Source organism: Phyllostomus hastatus, unplaced genomic scaffold (assembly GCF_019186645.2).
Source record: "Phyllostomus hastatus isolate PE091 unplaced genomic scaffold, TTU_PhHast_1.1 phas_contig_148, whole genome shotgun sequence".
In the NCBI taxonomy this organism is placed as follows: domain Eukaryota; kingdom Metazoa; phylum Chordata; class Mammalia; order Chiroptera; family Phyllostomidae; genus Phyllostomus; species Phyllostomus hastatus.
The window spans coordinates 22,174,811-22,195,037 of NW_025333607.1; the positions used below are offsets into that span (position 1 = coordinate 22,174,811).

The 20,227-nt window shown below is 52.7% G+C and overlaps 1 long non-coding RNA gene across 1 annotated transcript in view; it reads right to left on the reverse strand.

Annotated features, from left to right (window-relative positions):
• LOC123805236 overlaps positions 1-20,227 on the reverse strand; it is a 51,672-nt gene that overhangs the window by 21,799 nt on the left and 9,646 nt on the right. Inside the window, exon 2 of the long non-coding RNA XR_006783280.1 lies at positions 19,852-20,077. This is a non-coding gene — a long non-coding RNA (uncharacterized LOC123805236). The remainder of the gene's footprint in view (positions 1-19,851; positions 20,078-20,227) is intronic.

Sequence of the window (20,227 nt, forward strand, 5' to 3'; positions counted from 1 at the left end):
CCCTCACGCTCTCGGCCGCCGCCCCGAGCGAGCGCCGCGTTGCAGTTGGAAGCCGCAGAACGCCGCCCCGCCCGCCGCCCCGCCCGAGTTTTACCCCCTCCTTCCGCGCGCGGCCCGCTCGCGTGCTGGAGGCAACAGCGCTTCTGTAGACCAACGCTCAAGAACTTCCTAGGACTGGCAACACTCATTTCAGATGGGGAAACCGAGGCCCAGAGACTCGCAAAGGCGTGCAACACAAGGTCCCCAAACTTCTCCACGGGCGCTTGGCCACGCCCCCTTCCGATAGCAAATAGATGAATACGTGTAGCAAAGCTACACGTAGATTGTTTTAAATGCCACGGAGGACATGCCAGATTTACTAACAAAGACTGGGATCTCTTGTTTAAAATGCCGGGTGGTGTCGGGAGCAGCCTGGGAAGGGTGGCCAGACCGGACCCTGGCGGGGATGCTGGGGTGGCAACGAGGAGTTTGTGCAGAACTCCTGAGTGGTCCTGGGGTTCGCCTGAGTCTCCCCGTCCCCTGTCGCCTCGCACTGGTGGACCACTACTGTGTCATCCACCAGCTTCTGTCCCCCCTCTGATACGCCCTTTGGCTACAGAAGTTTAAGAATCTCAGGAGCTTGAAAGGCAGTACTAGAGTCCAAACCTGTGTTCTTAATTAAAAAAAAAAAAAGATTTGTTGTAAGTTTTTTTAATTAAAATAGTCCCAGGGCCATTTCTCAGCCTATAAAGCTGGACGGCTACACGAACTCCATTTAAAGTGTTAATGATCTAGCACTTCCCGGCGTGCAGTAAGCCCATTCCAATTCTTCTAGAAGCCTTGAGCCTGCGCACTCAGAACGGCACCGTTGCCTGGGCAGGGCGGGAAGGGACGGAGGACTGACTGAAGGTTTCGCCTGAGCCCTCGGTGCCCGGGGCTGAGGCCACCGGACGCCATCACGCCGTCCACCGAACACTTCGACAGAATTCTGCCGTTCACAAGTCCCTCCTCACAACCATCGGAATCTGCGCCACATCTGGATGAAATTAAAGAAATACAGGCGCACGGCAATCTCAGGGGGCAGCCGGGAGAAGCCCCATCCCTTGCATAAAAAAGATGACTGTAAGTGAGTATTCCGAGCTTCCTCCCTCCTCCAAGCCCACTGCTTGTGGCTCTGTTGTGCCTTAATGACCAAACCCTTTTCCTCCTTTTTTCCTTCCCCACACATTTGCCTTTCATCTCCGAAAGCCGTCCTGGCCTGTGTGAGTTCAGGCGGCGAGGGCAGGCCGCCCTCCTGGGGTGAGCGATGGCTCTCCTTTGTCCCCGGGCCTGCCTTTGCACCCACTCGCCCGGCCTGGTGCGGAGGAGGCCGAGCAGACGGGCCCCCCCTGAGAGATGCCAGAAGGGGCCGTGGCAGCCGAGGGCCCAGGGCTCACAAGCTGCAACCCGCCCGCTCGGCAGGGCGGAGGTGCTGAGGTCTGCGTCTCTAATAAACCCTCGCTGCCTCTCCAGCAACGACAGCCCGGGGCTGCTTGCTGGGAGGGGCGTCTTTTTATGGGAAACACACTCGCAAGGATGTAATATCATCTTGCTGAATCCTTTGATTCAGTAGGGTTCCTTTTTAGCTTCCTCCCTTTATTCTGCAGACCCTGTGAAGGGAGCCCAGGTTCATTTCCATGCAACAACGTCTCTCTGCTGAGCTCAAGATCTTTTTAACCATGTGCCTAAGAAAAAAATATCTTGCCACTGAATGTCTTTTTGCAGGCTGAAAAGACTTTTAGGTTCAACAACATTTGTTAGGCTTTGATGCAATCAGATGCAATTTCAGTCTCCTTGAAACTCGCAGCCCCGCCCCCCGCATCACACATGTGTGTCGGCTCACAGCTCTCCTCGCGGGTGTCGTACACATGCAATCTATTTTCCCGGAGAAAAAGGGGATCTTTGTGTCTTTGTCTCCGGGCGCTGCTTTCCGGCAAGTCCTGGCAGAGCCGGGACTGTCGAGGCACGGGGTGGGGGTGGGGTGCCTGGCAGGCCCTCCCCAGCTTTTCTGTGCCTGTCATTCCCGGCCACTCAGCAGTGTTCGGGGGTCTCAGAGAGGGGCCCGGAGGGAGGGAGGGGGGTTTTCACGGATGAAAGCCGGACTCCGAGGCCTGCCCCATGCTAATGACCGCGGAGAGAGGGGGGAGTCGGAGAAACTTTTACTGTGCTCTAATGAAAAAGACTCTTTGGAAATGGCTCATTTACAAAATTGCACATGGTGACATTTCCAGATCTCGGGGCAGAAAGCCCCTCGCCGTATCATGTTACGGGCTCCATGGCTCTCGGCCTGGCCCAGGCCCATGCAGCTAGTTTAATTTTCCACCGGCGGCTTCTGGTTCTTTCTGCCCTCATTTCCTTGTAACCTAACTGACAGCCCAATTCAACATCTGCATTTTTTAATCTGGAGCACCCCCCCCCACACACACACAAAACTATTTTGGTTTCCTTCTAAAACTTCCAGATGTTCTGGCTCCTTCCTGATTTTAATGCATGCGAGTACGTTTGCTGCCATTTCAAAGACGGAGCCAGACGAGCTGACCAGACCTCTCTGTAGGAAGAGCTCTGTGACACGCCAGTACCGGGCCGCCGTTTCTGTCTCTTTAGCGTGACCTTCACGTTAGAATCTGTCTCACTGCCTTGGTGTTGGAGACATTGTTCTGAGCTACGAGAGAGTTCAAAACTGATACCGCCATCGGTCCCTTCACTGTTGCGTCCAATGAAGAAAGTCTCCAACTCTGTTATCTCCATGTCTAGGAACAGGAAAAGAAGTGGCTGTTTTGTTTTGTTTTGTTTATTTCTGCCTTTTTAATTTTCTTTTCTGCTGTGAGAGATAAGAAGTTGTAAGCTATGCGCGACAACAATGTATTTTAACTCGGTTTCCGGCTTCGTATACACACAAAGGGTTCATCAGTATCTTTGCCTTGAAGTGTCTGGGTGACTTAAAAGAACCTCGAATGTATTTCAAGAAAACCTGTTTCCCATAATCAATAACAGGAAGTGGGGTAAACAGACACTTGCTGACAACTGAAACTGAAAACACACACACACACACACACACACACACACACGTGGGAGTGGGCCCGGCGACACTGCCCATGTACCCGCAAAGGGGCCCGGTCCCCAAGTCCGCAGGCAGCTCACACAGAACGCCACGGAAAGCGGTCACTCCCTTCACACTTGGAGGTGACTCCGACCACGTAAACACACGCTTGCAGAACGCAGTCGTCTCTCCCGCCGGCGCACTCCGTGAATTTGATCTCGGGCCGTTGGTGCGCTTCAGACATTTAGGCAGAAAACCCTTAGTTCCTGGGGTAGAGCTTTTCCAGGCAGCCAAGCGAACATGAAACAGGACGATCTCTTCTTTATTAGAAGATTGTTATGAGATTTCTGAAGGCTGCCCTGGCCGCACACTTGAACTGGAGGGCCAGAGAGGATGCCCTTGGTGCGCACATGTTGTTGCTTTAGGGGTGGGGGAAGCACATTGCATGCCAGTCACTAATTAGACACACAGGATCGCGGGGCGGCTCACCCCGCTGTGCTTACAGCCCCAGACCGAGCTCCCGAGAGGGCCGGAGCCTTCACCCCGCTGTGGCACCAGGAGGGGCCGGTCCAACCCCCAGCCCTGCGCAGCAGGCTGAGCTGCGGCGCAGTTTCCCTCTTTCCTGGACACACGGAGCTCAGTCTGACTTCGGAGCATTTTTACAGTGTGCTGCTTGACATGAAGTTAAGTTTTAGGCATGCATGTCTTGATCCTTTACGTGAAAAATACTTACTACGTCAAAGGAAGATGAATGCAAAATGTTTCCGGTTTTGTGGGAGGAGCAGGCGAGTGGGGGTGGGGGCGATGGGAGGGCGTGCCTTTGCTTTGCGACGCCCCGGGGTCGCAACGGGAGGGGGGGCGGCGTTAGCCGATTCCAGGGCCCCGACCAGAAACCTAAACTGTCTCCCGGGGCCGGGGCCGAGACAGCTCCTAGGAAGTGACGTCTTAACGCCGGACCAGAGAGGAGGGCGGTGGGAGCTGGGAGTCAGGGCCAGAGGGTTTTGGTTGCACCTAATACGCAGGCTGTGGCACAAATAGCGCCCCCCTTTTTATTATACACTCTTATTACAAAATCACAAGTATGTCATTCCGTAACATCAGAATGTCACACTCAAGCATACCACGTGACATCTTAGGTGCTCAAATTAAAACTATAATTATTACCTTCGTATGATTGCCCCACCAGCCACACTCAAGCAGCCCTGACTTCTGTCAGGTCCTGTCTATCCACACGACTGACTTAGTTGCTGAAATGCAAATTTATCTTTTTTTTTAGCTAAATCTGCAGTAGACACAACTGAAGGCAGAGGGGTTATACTCAGAGCTGATTAGGTTCGATTAAAAGCGCATTTACTGCTTTCTGTTTGTACACACTTCCATGAAGAAATGTGAGCATGAAACACTCCAGCTCCAGAACCTTATATTTGTTGGGGAATTTGGAGCCTACCAAATAAGTTTTAAGAAATTTTATGGAAAACATTTCGGAGTGAGGCTTGTTAATCACAAGTGAAAGTAAGACGTCAAGGTGTACGATTTTAGTGAGTTTTTAGAGAAGCAAGGGAAGCACGTAAGAACTTCCAGGGCTGCGGTTTCAAGTGTGCGGATCCGGGCTTCTGCGGAGGCGAGGGTGCGCCTCATACGGTGATTATTAGGGTCATACCGATCATTCAGAGCGGTGTTTGCTTCAAAAAATTAAAAAGACAAGTTAATGAATCCTAAATTACAAAAAAAAGAAAAAAAAAGTCGCCGCAGCCCTCCTTTGTTAGATCTCGCGGGAAGAAAAGCCCAGCAACTAACACCGCAATTACACCATTTCCAAACTGATGCTTTGGAAAATATAAACTATTTTTCTAAAACTTTTAGGTAAAGATTCTTGGAAGACTTTTACGTATAAACTATAGATGTTTAAGTGTTAAACCTAAGTGTTTATGGAAACAAGGAAGAGCAACCAATTTAAAAATAACCCTTTTCACAGGCAGATCCTCACGCTCTTTGAAGTTGCTCTTAAAGGGGTTGGTCGTAAAGACCCTGCGGATCCCACCGGCGGCCGGTGCAGTGGAACGATGCTCCCGGGGCCACCCCCGGAACTGCTTCTGCTGCATGGAACCACCTGCCCCCGCCGGGGTGCCGGCCCCTCCCGGAGCCGCGGTTGTGCGCCCTGGGCGGGGGGTTGGTGGGCGGGCTGCGGCGTGAGCACTTCATCCGGTGGCCTGTGTGCACGGAGATTCCTGTCTTAAAAATGAGATCTGAACCAAAAAGCAAAAAAAACTGTACCTGCGAACCTCAGGAGAACACCGGGCATGGGCCCATGTTTTGACCAGAGAGTGAAAACATGAAAAGCCAAGTCCCAGGTCGGCCTGTGTCGATTTGGTGAGCGCCACATCTGCTGGGCGAAGCGGCGTGTGGGCCGTGTGGGCATTTCGCCGTCACGTCCACGGGTGCTGGGAGTTTCGTTGTCATCCTGTTTTCCGGCTTCTATGTGCCTTTCAGAGAACCCCCCTCAGGGGAAACTGGAAGTCGATTTCCTGACTTTCGCCTTTTACTTTATTTGTGTGTGTGTCTTTTTTATCTTTTATCTTTATGAAGTATGTATCCACCTGTCTATTTAGTCCTTCGTAAATATTCTCGAATGGGCACTTCAGAGAAATAAAGTGCGCGAACAGGAGTGGAAGCTGGAGCGTTCTTCCTGCCTCCTGCCCCCTGCCCCTCCAGCGCCCCCTGGGGTCCGCTTGGAGGCGAGCGAGGGTCCAGCCCCAGCTGAGTCTCCCATACGGGACTCCCAGTTCCAAACCCTGCCCACCCCCACCTGCCTGCCTCACGCCTCGTGGTCACCCTCAGACACAGCTCTCAGACCAGTCCCTGCTCCTGGAAGCAGGGGCGCCCTTCCAGCCCCACGTGGGTCCCCGCGGATCTCGGGAGTCCCGCGTCCTGTGCGCTGCAGTCAGCGCGTCTCAGTCTTGGTGGATCCTCCCAAACACCGCCCCTTCCCCCTGCGACACACCTCAGAGCCACGGGAACGTGTTATTGTGTTAATAACGTGCTGGCGGCGGGGCCGTGGGGATGAAAGGGCGGGGTGTGCGCCCCCACGCTCCAGTAAGTGGTGGTTGGGACGGCGCTGGCGTGGAAGCGACAATTAAGATTTTATTCACAGTGTTTAAGTATAGGTCAGGGTGGACAGGGGCGTGGTCTGCGAACGTCAGGGATGCGGACTCTTCTGCTGTAAACAACAGATCGTGCCTAAGATGTAAAAGTCATCTTTAAAAAAATTTTTTTGCCTTCAGCTTTGGCTAGTGCAGCTCAGTAGATTGGGCGTGGGCCTGTGAACCAAAGGGTTGCAGGTTCGATTCCCAGTCAGGACACAGGCCTGGGTTGTGGGCCAAGTCCCCAGTAGGGGGCAGGTGAGAGGCAACCACACACTGATGTTTCTTTCCCTCTCTTTCTCCCTCATTTACCCTCTCTCTAAAAAGAAATAAATAAAATCTTAAAAACTTTTTTTTGCCTCCAGTAAGAGCGAAATAGTGAACTATTACTGCCAGGCAATTAATATTCTTCTTCCTTTCCCACCACTTCCACCTTCAAAAGAAATCCCATTTACTTTGCTAGAAGGGAAATTATGCTTATAAATTTTCATTTTAGAAAGTAAAAGCAGGAGTTTGTTTGGGTGGTCTAACAGGGGGAGTGTGTTTTATCCCTAATTTATTCAGCAGCTGATTTAGTTCTGCTTTACCAAACCTATAAATATTTAAGAATAAAGCCGTTTTTAAGTACAAGTAATATTTTCAGTTTAAATAAAACACGTTAATGATGTTGCTTAAAAGAATTCCCGACTTTTTAAAAAGAAACCGAATTTGCTCACGGGCCGCTCAGAAAAGCTATGCAGTACGCTCCACGGACAAGGTTGGATTTTACTTGCTTCCAGATAAAAGGGTTATTGAAACTTTCCAAACTCGGGACGTGAACTCTCCCTGAAAGAAAACCAGGGCCACGTGCACGCGCGCGACCTTTAGGCGCCGGGGAGGTCCCGCTGCACGTGTCCAGGCTGCCCGGGGCCCACCCTCCCGGGAGGTGTCAGCCCGCTGTCACTCAAGTGGGAGAACAGGCACGTCAGACTGTGCACAGAAAACGGCACCCCAACCAGCTCAGCCCGCCCCTGTCGCCCCCTCGCCCCCTCAGGGGGTGTCTCCTGGGAGCTGGGTGGGTGTCCTGTATGCGGAGCTCACGCCCTTTATAAGGTTTTGGTTAAGGCCCTGTCTTCCCTGGCCCCCGCATTTCACAGGGTAGGGAGGGCGCCCACTGCCGTCAACGTCTCTGGGGGAAAGACTCGTTAAACGGGAAAACCTCAGATTTTCCCTTTCAGGGGTATGTTTTGCAGTTTTTCTTGTAAATTCTATGTCAATAAACAGTAATCTAGCCAACTTTCTGTGAGTTTAAATTACAATTTCATATAATAAAAATTCTTCCTTTTAGAATGGTTGTTAAGCACAACCATTCCATGTTTATTTTTCCTCCACCATAATACACAATTTTAATTATACGTAATACAGCAAACTCTTTTTCTAATAATTGGCTCTTACTAAGCTAACTGTGCAGATTATAAAATTTATTGTCAAAACATTATAAATGGAGAACTTCCCTATTTTTTACATTGTTACTATATTTCCATGTATAATTTCAAGCAGAATTATTTGGTTATAGTCTTGAAGCTCTGTAAAAAAATATTTCTAATACTAATTATTAGTTTCATAAACGTAAATATTTGTGGTTTTAAGGAGCAGTGTGTGTGTGTGTGTGTGTGTGTGTGTGTGAATGGGTTAGAAAACTTTGGACCCAGGAACCTAACAGAACTACCAAAGGGCCATTTCATCACACTCCCTCCCAATATTTAGCGTATTTGCTGAAAATGGAACAAACAGTGCTAAATGGGAGACACAAAGGACAGTACACGCCAATTTCTACTCTTACATCATCTTGGAAACATCTCAGACATGCAGTCAGGGTCTAAGCTGCCTTCCCCCGAATCCAGTTTCCGAAACGGTGGGGCTGGGCACCAGTCACCCTGACACGATAAACCCCTGGGCCTACAGCGAAACCACTCGCACCCTCACAGCCTCTTCCCAGACCAGAGAGGTCCCCCTTGACGTCTGCAAGGGAGCTTAAAGGCTCCGTTGGAGGCGGCGCCGGAACCATCTGCCCAGCGACGGTGCTGCCCTCCCCGGACGCAGCGGACCCCCCTGAAGGCCCTTGGTGAAATGAAGCTCTTGGCACCACGCAAGCAGAGCCTCCTCCTTTCCCTGTTTTCGCGTGGCTTCCTCCAGCCCAGGTGCACTGAACAAACAGCCCGGCTGGAAAACAGGTGACGTTCCTGTGTCCCAGTCCCTTCCACCTGCACCCTCCCAGGCCTCAAGAATTAGCACGGCGCAGAGGGGCAAATACCGTCACAGAAGTGACAGAACTCCTCTTCGATGAGACAGAAGAAAAGGCAGAAAATGCTCTTTGGACACTCGACAAATTGTTCTTTTCCTCCTTGGAGAACACGCTAGGTGGGGGAGCCCCAGAAAGCGGCTCTGTAGCCTCTCGAGGCCACTGGCGTGCACCCCTCAGACCCCTGGGCCTGCCTGCAGACCCCCGCAGGAGTCGGGGCTTCGGCAGGCAGGAGCTCCGGCCGGTTTTCTGCTATCCCCCCTACGTCCTGGCCAAGATGTCAGGTGTTTCAGGGACCACCCCTAGAGATGCACAAAATGCACGGAATTCCCTTTGGACTTCCAGGGGAAGGGGACGGGGAAGACACGAACACTCGACTCGAGAGGCTGAATGTGCACGAAGTCAGGTGTGGCCGGTGGAAACATGCAGACAAGATTCTCGGGGGGAGAAAGGGCCTCTCGGACACTCGAGGGGGGCACTTCGGAAGGCCAAGGTCCCCGCTTCCTGATTAGAATACGGACATTTGCACCGCACGCTCGCACTCTGATGGAACAGCAGCTCGGAGTCCCCCAGAATAAACGGTCACCCGGGGACAGAAAGGGGAGGCGTTCCTCAGAACTGAGGTCCCCGAACGCAGCGGCATCGTCACCATAAAACCCGCTCGCCGGCCGGCTCGCGTCTTCCAGTGAATGCATGCAGAGGTGAGTCAGAAATTTCTCCAAACTTTCAGGGTGCGTAGGTACCTGCCCAGTCAGGGCTGAGAATAAACTTACATTTTTTACCTTCAGGAATGTTGTTAAAAGGTTATCTCCAGGTAGGCTTTTAATAACATTTACATTTTAAACATATATGAAGAAGAAGGCAGCACAGAACCTATCACTAAGGGGATGTAGGGATTCCTCCAACTGTGCGCTTCTTAAATTGCCCAAATGTGAACTACTGCATTATTGCCTGAGGCCCAGAAATTCAAAGGATTGCTAAAAACCCCCACACTGATCTTCTGAATAGAGGCCGCTGATGACTTTTTTATGAAGCTAACTGCCCCCTCAGGCAACACGGGACTTTCCCCTGCCACCGACCCCTCGTTCACTCGGCTCCAACCTTCACGGGCTCTTACCCTTCCCCAGGCACCCGCTACCACCTTCGTACCCCAGGCCACTGGCACGTGCTGCGCCTGGCCCGGAGAGTCCTTGTTCGAGCATTTATGTTGCTCCGGCCTCCCTTCCACTTAAGGCTCTGCTCACGTACGGCCTTCTCCTAGAGGCCCTCCCTGATCACTTTGTAGAAAACGCCCTCGTTGACCTCCTTGCCCCCGCCGGGTTCCGTGTGCTCACTGTGGCCAGGGGACCTGTCTGTTGACCACCGTCTCCTCGGGGCGCCGGACTCCAGGCGGCGGAGCTCGGCACACGGGTGTGAATACAAGACCGGACGGCAGTCGGTCTCCGCGGTGCAGGAGCACAAAACCGCGTGGGTTCCGCCCACCCCCGCGCCCCGCAGCCCTCGCCCCGCCCCGCCCCGCCCCGGAAGGGTATGTCTGGTGCACGTCACTCCTGTTTCTCGAGGGTTCTTCCTGATGAGCTCTTTCTCTGTGCTCTTTAATGACTAGCATCTGCACCTAGTTCACGTTACGATCTACAAAAGCAATCAGGGTCTTCGACAGGGGCCGTGGAGAGGGCACAGATTCGTTAAGTCACAGGAAAGAGAGGAAATGCAGTTTATGCAATAAAATCAAACAACTCCTATCCGCTCTCCCTCAGTTCCCGAGTTTTTTTGGAAAAAAAAAAAAATGGGGCCGTTTGATTATTACGATGTGGACAGCAAACACTTCGCGCTTCCAGAATTGCTAAAGCATTTTTCCACCCTAGGACGGGCTCTCGGACTTGGGCAGGGTTTTCTGAGTCTCGACCTGCTCGTTCCACGTTCCGGCAGACGCGTGCGTGCTTCCCACCTGCGGGGCCGAGCCCGTGTGCTGGGCGGGGGGCCCGCCTTCAGGGACTGCTCTTCTGCAGGGGAGAGCCAGTCACCCAAGGGCCGGAGCGGGGCTACGAGAGGGGCGAGGGGTCCGGCGGGAGCGGACGGGGGCGGCGCCGGGGAGAAGGCGGCATTCAGGTTGGGCTCCACTGAGGCATTCCGCGAAGAGCGGGGAGGGTGGGGAATAGGCTCAATGGCAGGAAACGGCGCAGGCAACCCCGGGAGGTGTGCGGACGGCAGAACAATAGGTTCCCGGGATGATGGGGGGCCTCGGGCTCCCCCTGTTTACACACTTCAGCCGTCCGCACAGGCACACACTGGCGCGCACGTGGCCTCCCTGTCGGTGCATGTGCACGCACACCTGGTCACGCGCGTGGGAAAAATAAGAGCTTTCTCCTCTTTCTCTAATTGTGCAGCTTAAGAAATAAATTCTCAATAACCATGGTGGATTAGGATATTCCATAAGTAGTAGCTACATCCAGGCACTAGCTTTGAGCCTTGGCAGGAAAAGAAAGGAGAAAAGTTGCATAAATGTTAAAATCTTTATAGTCCGTTTAATTAGGACCTGTGCCACTCACATTTGGCTACATTTTAAATGTGTTGAGAGGATCAGATTTTTACTTCTACAGCCAGAGGTGTGCCACCCTGCACAGCCCACTCCTGAAAACAAATACTTGTCTTTCTCTCGATCTCTCCCTCTCTACACACACACACACACACACACACACACACACACACACACAGTGCCGATCGTTTCCATGGAGCACCCCGACCGACACAGGAAGGTGGAAAGTCTTAAAACGTCGATGGAACACGACTCGGCCGTAAGAAAAGCGGAAGCACTGCTCTTTGTGACAACGTGGAGGGACCTTGAGAATACCATGCTATGAGGGAAGGAGTTAAGAGCCACGGTCCACTCCTTCAGGTGGGACGCAGAGCTGCAGCGCACAGACAGGCAACAGTGTGGAGCTGCCGGAGGGCACGGGGTCCGTAAGGAGCGAAGGGGTCAAACACACCGTGACGGAAGACCTGACTTTGGGTGGTGGGCGTGCCGAGCCATACACAGATCACGTCCCGCAGGAATGCACATTTGAAACCTATGTAATCCAATTACTCAATGTCAATCCCATAGATTTAATTAAAAAATGTCTCTCTGAACACCGCCCAGCCCCTCGGTGTGTTATAACTCCTCGGTACACCCTCACCCACCGCCTCTCATCTCAGAGCAAGGCCGGCAGAGACCTGCCAGGTGGGCCGGCCTCCCCGGGGCACTGGCACTACTCCCGCAGGTGGGAACGGATCCTCCCCGGGCAGCCGCCCCCCCACCCCCCGAAAGGGGCACTTCTGAAGGCTGCTTTGGCCGCGTGCCTGCCCGGGAGGCGGAGGGCAGAGGAGACCCGCCCCCATCCACCTGGTGGGCGAAACTGTTTCTACCTTCTGCAAAAAAAATGAACAAACTCCACCTCGCGGGATGAGTTGGCTACAGATAGCTTCCCTCTTGAGGTTGTAATGCAGGACTTTTCAGTGTTGGCAGAATAGGATGACTCTCGGGCAAGAGGATTCTTCGTACAACCAAGCATTTTTCCGAGACATTTGTTATGTATTTATGTTAGTGAGTATCAATGATAGTGAGGCAGTTCAGAGGGGCCTTTGTGGACGTGCTGAATGGAATCCTTTATCGTAAAGGACACGCTTAATTCGATGGCGAAACCAGTGCTGGGCGGTTGGCAGAGGGGTGGACGGAAGGTGGGCAGGGCTGCTAGGGGGCAGGGTCGACTTCCCTGCCCTTTACAGTTCCGAACCCTGCCCCAAGTCCTGGGGAGCGACGGCATGCGCCTGGGGTGCCCCCCTCCCTGAGCGCTTCACCACGGCTCCCCATGGAAATTTCTAGCAATCACACCAGCCTTCGCTCATGACTCTTCTCTGTGGGGAGCTCTCCCCACACTGCCACGTCTGGGTAGGTGATTTGTTAGCTCTCTCTGTGAATATTTACTTAAAGAATCAAAGATGGGATTTTTTTTATTACTGTAAAGCTGTCTTTCACTGTTTTATCTGCTTTATATTCTACTGACTTTTACGCATGTCCTCGTGGAGAGAACTTGCTGCTACCCGAGACTCCTCCGTGCAGTGATTCTACGGGTGCGACCCTCTTAGCCGCCTCGCTCCTCCCACCACGGGCAGGCACTCCGCCGGGGGGTCTGGAAGGAAACCGTGGGCGTGCAGGCTGGCCTCCCTGGCCTCCCTGTTCGTCTCTCTCTCGGTGTGTCTGTTTCCTCCCTGGGCCTCTCGTTCTCTTCTCCCCCCCGCCCCCCCCCGCTCCCCCCAACTGCTCTGCCTGCACCGTCCGCGCAGTCCTGGCCCACCTTCCCCACGCCGCCACACGGCCCTTGTGCTCGGAGGTGCGAGCCCCACCCCCCGAAATGACCCGCAGCGACAGCAGTCAAGGCAGGCGACGTGGTCCCCACCTGCCCGACGTCTCGTCTGATTCCAGGACTTGAGCGGGGGGGAGGGAGCGATTTACCGAACGCCTTGAGAACCCGAACCACCCACCGCACAGACACCTGTCTTCCGCGTGAAAACGGAGTATTACCAACACACTTTACCCACGCTTCATATTATTACGATACGCCATTTTCTTTCTTAATTGCGACTCAGAGCCACGTGCAACCCGGGGCCTGACGGGACACGTCTTATTTCCTCTCTACACCACCCGAATCAATTCCTTGGTCGGCTGCGCTGACACTTCATTTTCTCTGCGCTCACACGGTAATCGGCTGCCAAATTAGGATAATAAATCAAATGAATACAGATTAGGACTTTTGATGGGAAACACCTGCATCGCGATGCCTTCCTTTGCTCTGTTAGGGGACATGAATCTGACCAAACACAGGGCAACGGCTTTAACCATTTCCCTAAGTTTTAGCACCGAGACGGTGCCGTTCGGCGGGGCTGACGTCCGCAGCCACTGCGAACCGCTAACTAACTCCTCCTGGCGTGCAGGCCCCCGAGGAGGGGTGCGGGAGGAGGGGGCGGCTTCCCAGGTGCTGCGTTACAGGTGCTTTCTTTCCAAGCCTCCCCATTCATTCAGAGGTGGTGTGTCCCCCCAGTGAGAAAAACCACGAAACCCAAGAGCAAAACACAGCTCCCCCCTCGTTCCCCATCTCCGCGGATGAAACCTGGCTCCGCTCCAGACTCTCACGGTCACCCAGCAAACACGACAGCGAGGGAACAGGAACTCTGGACTCCGGTCCTCCTAGGGGGCGCAGGGACACAGGCCTGGACTAGAGGACAGGCCGCAGCCCACGCCCTTTGGGGGTGGGCCCTGAAGACCCGGGTCTCAGCTCGGGGGGGGGGCGGGGCGAGCAGGAAGCGGGTCGCGCACTCCCCATTAGCATCAAGGAGGCATCGGAGCCGAACCCCACCTACACCGAAATGCCGCTTCCAGGAAAGTGTGAGCAGAGCTCGAAGGTCGCAGGGCGGCCCCTGGTGACCCCCGCCGCGTGTCTGAGGGAGCAGCACCGCGCACCTGGGGCCGTGGGATCGCGCGGGGACACGCTCTGCTCCGGAACACCTGGCCAGCTCCACGCTGACCCCCCCGCCGGCGCCCCCCCGTGGCCCCCGCGGAGCTTCCGGAGGGCCCCCCCGCGCAGCGCTGTTCCCCCTAGAGAGGCGTTCCCAGCAGCTGTCTCCCCCGGCGGGCCCCCTCCCGGGCCCACCCCCACGAGGGCGCTCACTCCTGGCAATTTCTAGCAAATGTGGTTCCACCCCCTGGCTCACACACCACTCGGGTTCGTTGTGGACCAGCCCACGCCCCAAAAAAAGCCCCTCCCATTTCCCTGCACAGAGGAAGGACCAGACAGGCTGTGACCGGGCTGTCGCTGAGCGGAGGGGTTAATGTGAGAGAAAGAAAGCGTCCAAGAAACACAAGCCCCGTTTCCAAGGGGGCAAGTGGCAAGAACTCACTTGGGTTAAACGGGACGGACGGCTCCAACCCCAATGGTGCCATGGGCTACTGTCACCGCGGGACTCCAGGTCCTTCCGGAGTCCCGGTGTGGGGGAGCCCGTGTCTCCGCCTGCCCCGACCTTCAGGCCTCTGGGCGCCCCACCCAGCCCACTCCCCTGAACTGAATCTGGAGGCCACTGCGCCCCGGTCCTCGGGTCCGGGGAAAAGATTACGTGCCAGGGTGCTCCGGAGCGGCAAGCACAGCACAGGCCCGCCACGAGCCTGCGTGCTGGGAGCAAACGCCGGGCCGAGTTGCCCCCGACGGAGCCCGTGGTCAGCGCGCACCCTCACCTGCTCCAGGTGGGCGCCACCCCCACTCTCGGAGACGGCCCCGGGGCGCAGCAGATGCGGGGCCTCTCTGAAAGGTATCCGGGCCCCCCACCCCCAGTGCCTGCGGGCCGGCAGAGGCTTTCCTCCTGCAGCAGCGGGTGCGTGTCCCTCTCTGGACACACACGTGCCCCACGACCCCAGAGAACCTGGCTCGCCCCCACGTCCCAGTCCCCCCCACCCGCGGCAGTTCCCGGGGCGCAAGTGCTTGGGGTTCCAGCGAACAAGCAACGTGAGCGCAGGTGCGTCTCCTTCTGAAAATGAACTGACCTGTATGGTTAATGCTTGGGTTCCCGTTTTTAAATACTTCAGGAATCAAAGAGAAAACGTTATCCCAAAGCGACACTGAACATAATCCAGTGTTTACTTTTAGAATTCTGAGAGTTTAGTATATTTACAGGGGTGGGCAAAAGTAGGTTATGCATAATAGTAAATAATACGATAATTAATACATAAATAATAACACAAGAATAAACCCTGTGCTTCATGGACTCACCACTCTAAACCGCTTTCGCCCACCCTCTGCTTCTCTGGTCTTCACTGTGAAGACCCATCATCCTTGAAAATGACTGAGTAAGGGCAATTTTGAAAATGTAATTCCTTGAAATTTCTGCTCACTTTGCATTGTGAATGTTTTGTAAGTGGCTATCCTCAAATTTAAGATGTTTAGCATAAAATTTTCTTCACCCAGATAGAGTTAGTTTTATTTTTATCTTCAGCCTCTACTTTGATAAAAAAAAATAAAAGCTAATTACTTTGAGCAATTTAAATTTTATTTCATTCTGAGTCAACTTAATTATGAACCAACACCCCCAGGGTGGAGCAAGAGTTTTTCTCAAGTTTCGATACCTCCTTCCCACGCAGCCCCGGTGTTTAGAATAAACAAGAACTCAGTGAAGAGAACGCATCTCACCTTGGCCAGGAACTGTGCCTCTCTTTTTCTTTCTACTCCTCAGAGACGCTGTGTTAGTTGAACTTTACTCTTTATATGTGGCACAAAAAAAAATCTATGATAACCCATGAATGTTTTGCTGAATGATTCCAAAATCACATGTCTGTGAAGAATGGACAGAAAACTGGGTACAAACTATGAATAGTCAACTATAAAAACTTCCTAATAAAAGTTTCTTTAGTGGTTTTAACAGTAACTGTGCAAGTAGCATCTGAAAGACGGATCCAAGAACTTATTTTTTAGGGCTAAAACTTTTTCTGATAAATAGGAGACCTTCTTCAGGACGGCCAACATGATGTTAGAGGTCAATTTCACATTTATTGTAAACTTTCTCAGGTTTTAGAGCGATCCTGCAGACAGGAAGCTGCCACAATAGCTTCCGGCCACTAGCTATTATGTTGCTCTTGACCTTCAACAAAAGTTTGTGCCGTAGGAGCGGAGACTGCACTCTACACATGGTAGATGCATGTGTTTAAGTAGCGAACACCTTCCACGGTGTTTTCAAGTGAATGAAACACACATATGCAGTGGGAATTCCTTCCTGTGTAGCAGTTGAAAGATACAAAAGCCTTCTGTTGTTTGTGGAATAGATGAGTTTCTGTAGCAAGTTTCACTACCTGACATAAAAGCAAGAACTTTTTTTTTTTTTGTAGAAAACTGAGAACCAACAAGAAATTTTTCTGGCAATGACTTAACACTTCTTCTCCAAGAAAGACGTTGGTTTGAGTCAAGAGTTTCACATCTAGAAACGCCCAGTTGTTTCAAGAATCACGAGGGGGTCTCGTGAGCACAGCCAGGGCTCCAACTGGAACAGATCTCAGTTGTGAACAGACACGGGGGGTCATGTCCGGGGGAAGCGGAGAGGGGCAGGACCGGAGGGCTGCTAGGCACGTAGTTGTAATTCTGCAAAGACTCGGGTCCAAGGTTACGATGGTCTGTCCACAGAGTTCTCTCTAAACCCTGAGAACACAGACTAGGTTAATGTCCAATGTCCTCCTCAGGGGTGGCCTTCAATATACACTCAGAGGGATTAGGGAAGAGTTACATTGTAAGTTAGAGAACCTCTTAGATGCAACTTTGTCCCTTGCTCGAGGCTAATTGGGCGCTGCATTCATTAGCATGGAGGCCATTACAGCCTGGACTTCTCTGCTACTCGTCAAATTCTCTCTCAGCCCCGTGCACTGCATTTATGAAAATGCAGTGAGATTACTTTAGAAACTGGCAACCACTGCAGATATACTTCTGCAGGCCTGACTCCAGCTTAGATGGAAGAGCAGAATACAATGCGCTGATTGTGGAAAGGAGCTAAAAAGAGGAAAGTGATGAGTCACAAGCAACGGTGACTGGGGACAAGCTGATTTCGAAGAAGAAACACAACTGGAGCGGAAACGAAGGTGCGTTATCCACGTGGCCAGACCTGACTATGGTGACTTTCTCGAGAGTTCAGCGCACAGAAAGTTTAAATAAATAAGGAAACAAATGGGTTTCTGCCTGCTTGTGTCTTCATCTTCACACGAACGCAGCATCTTTTCTGAAATTAACGCTGTCTGACGTTCTTAAAACGCTTCACTGCATGTCCGTTTTCCCCGCCCATTTCACCCCGTAACTCAGCTCGATAACAGAAGAACCGCCATTCCGTGCACCGAGGGTGAGGCTGGCCTTCGGGTCCAAATACTGGCCCCGCCCCACAGGTGTCAGGGCTCCCCTGAATCTGCTACTTAGCCACCCTGCTCCTTCCTAGGTTCCCTCGTCCCCAAAAACAGGGAGAAGAGGGGACGTGGGCCATCGGACTTGGATGTCTGCGGATCAGATGCTGGTGCACCGCCTGGGCTTTGGTGGTAGGACGCACTCAGTAAAAACGCCCCTGGCGGCAGGAGGCGGACCCGGGAGGAAGCTGCATACCAGAGGGGTTAAGAGCTCCCGCAGGAGGTTTGATGTCCCTTATTAAAACAAGTGGGCTCTCTGTTTTATCTGGAGCTGGACTTTTATCAGAACTAATGTGATTAACCAAAGGCTCCACTGCGCTTTGATCTCTGTCCTTCCCCCTTTATCCCATCATTTGTAAAGAGCGTTGGAAAGAATCCCGCCGTGTCATTCTGGATAACTGACCCCGGGGATTCGGACCGCTGGGCTCTCCTTGCGGGCTGCCTCAGTTTCTCTATCTGCTGGTGAGCGGGAAGGCCCTGTTCTGCTTGAAAACACTACGATTTCACTGACTGGGTGATCGAACCCTGGAGCTCGGAGGTGTGATGCTTAATAAATAAATGTCCTAAATTAAAAGGACTTTCATTTTGATCATAAAAAACGTTGGTGAGTTTTATTTTGTGCATTTTATTGAGGCTTTGCTGTTTGCTTGGTCTGTTCACCCCGAGTTTATCATCCCATTGAAAAGAAAAATCGTCATGAAAATTCAGATGCATAAATTCAATTTAACCTCGACAGCACTTAGGAATGAAAGTTCTTTCCACCAAGGCCAGATGTCACGGTGAATAATATCCCTGTAGTGACTGGGGCCTGTGTACAATGTATCGCAGCTTCCCACAAGGACAGACAACGCCCAAACCTGAAACTATTTCTGAAAGTCCACGTGATTGTCATGAAACGATTTCACATTTTCAGTTAAGAGACTGCTTTCTAGATTCCATAGGATCTGCTGTGCCATCTTGTTATTCTTCTCCTTCCTTTCCCCCATCTTGTGGGTAGGCTTGTATGACTATTTGAACAAAATGATATATTTTTAAAAGAAGGATGGAGAAAATTACAGACATTTCTTCTACTTCATGTTACAGCTATTTTGAAAGCTGGGTTTCTGTGAGCTGGGGATACCGACGAAAGCAGTTTAATTTGCATCCATTCTTTGTTTATACAGTATTCTAGAGGCAGAGATAATTTTGGTGGACAAATAAGTTTAGGAAATTAGTTTCTAATTGTCTGCTTTATTGACATGATCTGAATAGCTTTTGATTACAATTTCTTAAAAGAAATTAAATCTTTTGTGCAGACTTTAGTAGGAAAAAATCTCAACGTCATTATAACTTCATATAGAAAGTGCGTCTTTAGAAATTCATTTTCTATTTATTATTCCTTCCTGGATGCCTATTACCAGGCTGTACTCTTGATTTTTGGATTTTTAGCATTATCTCTGCTTCTGACATTTGAAACAGTATGTTCAGTGCATATACGCACTCTCTGTGGGTGTTCAGTACACATACACGGCCATTACGAACTAGCTTAAACCTAAGGCGCAGCCTGAATTAGCGAGAGAATTTATGGTGTATCTAGGTGGCTCATAAAGCAGACACCTGAGTAAATTTGCATTGCTAAGATTCAGGGTAGAAACTCGGGCAAGATTCCTCAGCAGTCTCTCCGGGGTCAACTTCCCTATCACGAAAATAGTGCGGTGTTCCCTCGCAAGAGAATCGAATCGCCCTGGTCACATCCCTGGGACGTCTGTTTTGTGACTGGTGGCATTCACGTCCCAATCAGCACTTGGGAAACCCCCGAGCCAGTCACACGGCCGAAGCAGTGGCCGGTCAGGTCTGTCCCGCGGTGAATCCCCTTTGTGCTGGGCGCCCGGTGGCCCCAGGCTGTCACAGCGTTTGCCCAGAACACCCGAGTCAGAGGGGGCCTCTGCAGAGACGCGACCGCGCGCCGTCCCCTGACCTCGCCTGGCTCGTCGGGGACGCGCACCGCACTGCCCGGTGAGCCACGTCCTCCTGCAGCCTGCGCCACCCTCTGAAGACACCCCGGCAGGAAGTCAGACTCACCTGGGAAACACGCTCTGGCGGGCGCCCGTGGAATCGAGGTTCACAGACAGAGGAATTTATTTGCAAGGTGAAAACGCAATCCTGGAAAGGACTCGTCTGGAATCGGCATCAGCGTGACCACGGGTCCCCGGGACGGACCGCCGTGTGTGTACACGGGGCTGCTCTGAGATCTCAGGGAGCGTGGACCCACGACTCCTCTCAATTGCAGTGCACCCCGGGGAGGTGTGTCCCAAGACCCGGGAGGCCCAGCAGCCCTGAACCCTAAACTGCTGGCAGGGACCCCGAGGTCCAACAGTGTCCCCCAGGGACTGAGCCCCCCGTCTTCTCGCTCCTTACCCAGCACGGTGCTTACCTGCGGTGGGACCATCGTGGGACACGGATGCGTCAACCTCAGGTCATCTGGGGAGCGGCACGGCCCGTGGCAGTGAGGGCAGCGGCGGCGGCCAGGGGGAAGCCCGGGAACGTGCGGCGGCCAAGTTCACGTGTCTTGTGTCTGTGCAAGACCGGCTTTCCACGCCCCTCGACTCGTTGTGGGATGAAAGTGCGATGTCTCTGCACGGACGATGCTGTGCACGGCCCTGAGAGGAGAAATCAGATCTAGAGGTTGCATCCAAACAGTCTTTCAGGACACGGTGCGGTCACGGCCACGGAATCAGCTTTACTTGCACCTAACACAAGAGATCAGATGCCGCGCTGATGGAGGGCGCAGGCTACTCGGGCGTGAACCT